Below are 5,000 nucleotides of genomic sequence, written 5' to 3'. Positions count from 1 at the left end.
GCAATGATGAACAGACATGATTCAAACTGCAGCTCATTCCTATTAAATCTGATGATTTCCTCCACCTTGTATACATAGTGAATTAAAAGTTAGAAATTCTAATATCTATCTTCTCAAACAACCCCTCCTGGAACTTTAGCACATCGCAAAATAGTTATCACTTTTACAGAAATCAATTATTTTGATCTTTATTATAATAGCTAAATCGAGACTTTTAAACATCTTTGGTATCCTTTAACTATTATTGGGAATGGAAACTAAGTTTCAAAAATTCAAGTGTAAAATGTTTCATTGGTAAAAGTTAAAGTTTTCAAGCTGAAAAGACTCGAAAGCAAAATTATAAGAAAAAAATCTGACAACCAACATAGTCATTTTGTTCTAACCAGTCACAACAGCCATTGTAGGCAATTAATTTGATTTTTGTCGATCGATAGAGTAAAACCGGGTCAAACCGAACATTTATCAATAAAAATTAAATAAATTTTTTATTTTTCGTTTTTTTTGTATTAGATAGGTAATAAAAAAACTACATACGATAATAAAAGTATATGTTAAAAAGATAATAATAAAATTATCGAAAATATTAAATGTAAAGAAAAAAAAAAATTGTTGGAACTAAATTTTTTTGCAACAAAAATATTTAGTTCCAACTACATATTTCTTTGGTAAACATGTTTCTTTGCACAACCGTTCCCGACACATCGATTTCTTACATTGCAACATTTCTGTTTGTAACTGTACTCTACATTTTTTACATTTTACAACATTCAATTGTTTGGTTGTTGGTACTTATTCTTTATTATTACTTTTGCTGAGGTTGCTCAGCATTGTTAAGCTTAGACATTTGAGTACTTGGCATAGAGAGTCTACGCTTTGCGTTAAGTTAAGCATCTTTCACGGCTTTGTTGCTTCTTCTTCATCTTTTTGTTTGAGGAACTCGATCACATTTTCTTCAGTAATGAATTTTCCGCCAAGTTTTGACATTTTGCACTGCTTCAATTTCTTAACATGCGATTAATTTCTGGCTTGAAAAAACTTCTTGAACTCTATCTCGATACTGCTTTTGCAACGCTCAACACATGCTTGATACGTATCAAAACTTGAAGCTGGTGTAGTTGAGAAAGATGGTAATCGGTGTATAGTTGGAAAAGGTGCTGCGGCGGGTGTTGAAGAAGATGAAGCTGTGTCTGAGCAAGATGGCATCGGTACTGCGGAGGCTGCTAAAGTTGACGAAGTGGATTAAACGTTTGTGTGATTGCTAATGTCTGTATATAATTTATAATGGAAATAAGCCAGTGTACTGGAAACCAGCAATTGCATGCAAGCGTGTAAAACATTTATCACTCTCGTACAGCAGTTTGAGAAACGGTGGAAAATTTTGTTTATCTAAATTCTTACATTTTGAGTCTTTGTAATACTTTGTAAGAAATTCTTTCCATGCTTGTTTGACATGACAATAGACGCCTCTATACAATGGTTGTAGATTATGTGAAGAATGCTCTGGTAGACAAATCAAGGTTATAATACAACCTTGGTTATAATATAACCAAGGTTATAATATAACCTTAAAAACACAATACAACTTATATTGTGTTTTTTGCACAACAATACCGCTTCCAAAGTCATGTGAGTTGTATGCCCATCTAATACTAAAATAATACCACCAATTTGCTCAGTTTCGGTTATAAATACTTCTTTCAGCCATTCAATAAACGTATCGGGCTTCATCCAACCTGATGTTGAATTTGAATATTTGGTGTATATAATTTTATCAATTCAAATAGAGGAGATAGTTCTGTATTTGAATCTTTTTTTTTTCACAACCATATCCGTTTAGTTTTTATTTGAGAATTTCGATCAGTGTGCCGAATGATGTGGTGTGCGGTTTGACCCGGTTTTTCTTTAGAGGTTTTATCTATTTTACAATTTTATTTTTTTCAGTCAAAGTTTATTACTTTTTACAAGTTGCTATGGAGATGTTATTTGCAAGACTATGTAGTTGCAATGGAGTTATTAAAGTTGCATTAATAATGTTCAAGATTGATAATAAATCCTCCATTGTAAAAAAAAACAAAACGAAGCGTCTTCGTAGAGCGCAATGCGCTCTACACAGCCATAAGCTACTTAGAGCGCAATATTGTACACGCATGCGCAATTATTTTTTATAACGTTAGTGGGATTTATATTTCACAATAAAGCTGGTTGGATAAGCAGTTAAATCGAAATCGAAAATTATTTACTAAAGAAACATTTTGAGCAATTTATAAAGTAAATGTTTTAGAGTAGAACATTCTATCGCCATCAAAATACAACTACAACATTTATTTGGTCAATAATTTCATCAGTTCAATGTAGTGTTTTTATGATTGAAATGTTTTAGATTTATAGAAGTTCTAAGCAATCCATTATGGCTTGAAAGCATCTATCTAAAATAATCATGAATTCATTACTTTAAAAAGAATTATTTTTTCAGCAATTTATTGAGAAAAACATTCTAGTTCATGTGCATAAGTAAACTAAGGTAACTTTTTTAGTTTATAGTTGTCTCTAGATTACATGTAGACATCATAGATATCTACATGTAATTTTATATGTGTTCTTGCTTTTATTAAGATAAAGTAGGGAATCTAGGGTATTTACTATTTATTACTCTAAAATATCACAATATGTATTTACTATATAGGAGAAAAACTTGTATATTAATAACATTTTTTATATTATGAAGTACTAGCTTTTTGTTTTGAAATAAACATAAGTTCACTATTTTTTTAAATAATAACAATATGATTTTTCAAAAAAAAAACAAGACAATGATCCATGTAGCGACTGACAGACCAATTTTGATTATCAATGACACAATTTCAGAAAATATTTCAATTAGTAGAGTTATTAGTAATAATAATAGCAATAATACTTGCCCTTACCAAAAACCCATTGCGTTTACATGTACACTCCACTGCGCCTGTCCCGATGTTAGTCAGTCGATGTAGCAACACTCCACTGTGCTTGCCCCTATTTTAGTCAGTCGATGTATGGACACTCCACTGCGCCTGTCCCAATTTTATTCAGTCGATGTATGCACATTCTACTGCGCCTGTCCCTTTTTTAGTCAGTCGAAGCATGAATACTTCACAGCGCCTGTCCCTAATAGGGACAGGCGCTTTTTTTTTTACTTATGTAATTTTTTATTGTATTATGTATCACAAATATAACTTACGTATGTTTCGCTTTACTAAAGTTGTTTTTTATACTCCGGTGTTGGTCCGCTGTGGTCCGGTGTAGTATTCGTACACCGTATATATTTATATACATAATATATTTTTTAAGTTTCTTATAATATTGTGCATAAAAAGTATATATTTAACTTATATAAAAATTTTATTGGTGTAAATTGTAACAATACTAATAAATGAATATTTGATATAGATTGCTAATATTATGACATCAATAAATTTTGTTCTTATAACTTTGACATCATAAACTCTGCCCTTTTTCCATTTAAACATATCCTCTTTACAAAGGTACTTGATTTGAACATATTATAATCATTATTTAGTTTTGAAATTAGAATTATTGGAATTACAGTATCAAGGTTAAAAAAAAAGCTCCCTCCACACATCAAATAATTATTCAAAATTATAATTTTGAGCATACACCAACTGAATCTTCTTGTGGTGGAACCTTTTTACTTGGGGATTTTACCATTGATCTGATACAGTCAAACTCTGACTTTGCAAGTTCAACAAATTATTTGCGGTATAAATTATGACCACACAGCCAAAATTTATACCGTAGGAACTTTAAAAATTATAGTAAAGAATCATTTAAATCTTAATTATTGAAAGTTGACTGAAATGACTTTACTGATAAAAACAATATAAACTTAATATCAACAATATTAATTAGGAATAACACTAACAGCATTTATGCAATGAAAAAAGCAGGAGGAGCAGTTATGTGGCACAGCAAAAATTTCAGTGATAGTAGTATTTGTCATTCTATGTGTCCTAAGGATGAATATTCCTGGCGCAAGTAGCAACTACACAAGCTTAAAGGTACAAATACTCACACTAACAAATTTAACTTACCTATCTTTATTCATAATATAATAAAACCTATTTTTAAAGACTTATCTGATGACGATTTGCTAAGAAAATGTTTACATGGTCAAACCCAAAATTCAAACGAAGCATTTCATTCAATTTTATGAACTCGTTGTCCTAAAAACATTTTTGTAAGTAGAATAACATTTGAACTTTGTATAAACTCTGCAATAGTTCATTATAATAACGGTGGAGATGAGGTAAAATCTATTTTAAGTTACTTCGGATTGTTAGGATCAGTGACTATTCCGAAGCTGGTTTTAAAGGACCAAAAGCGAATTGTAAACAAGCGTCGTAAATCAACTTCAATATGCAAAAAGCAAAAAAAAAAAACGAACTTAGATCTCTTCATAAGGGATACTTAGATACTGAAAAAACAGATTCATATAGCTCTGGTAGCTTTTAAGGAGTGTTTATAAACATAAATTTTGATTTTTAATTTTTGACTTGATTTTTCTCATTTTGAGATTTTTAGTTTTTTTTTTAAATTTTAAAACCAGTTTAAATTAAGCAATTAAGCTAAAATTTTGAGTATATTATCTTCATACATGTAGAATTCATTTATTATAAGGTTTTTTAAATTACTTTTTTTGGGGCGGTACAATATGGTTTTATCTGCCAGAGTTTTTTCATAAAAGTATATATTCAAGTTTAAAAGTCAATATGATCTGAACTAGGGAGGCAAATTTAAAAATCCTATGACAAATGAACTTTATACATATGTAGAACTATCATACCAAATTTGAAATTTTAATTTATTGTCATTTTTGAGAAATTCTATTTTGAAGTTTTCGTTTTTTTCCCTACTTTTTAATAAAATTTTGAGGCAAGTGAGGCACTTTTTTATACATTTTTATTTATTTTACGTTTAGTTTCATAATTATTGTTAACAACTGC

The sequence above is a fragment of the Hydra vulgaris genome, chromosome 01, assembly GCF_038396675.1.
Source record: "Hydra vulgaris chromosome 01, alternate assembly HydraT2T_AEP".
NCBI lineage: Eukaryota > Metazoa > Cnidaria > Hydrozoa > Anthoathecata > Hydridae > Hydra > Hydra vulgaris.
Note: the sequence above shows the minus strand (reverse complement) of the source record.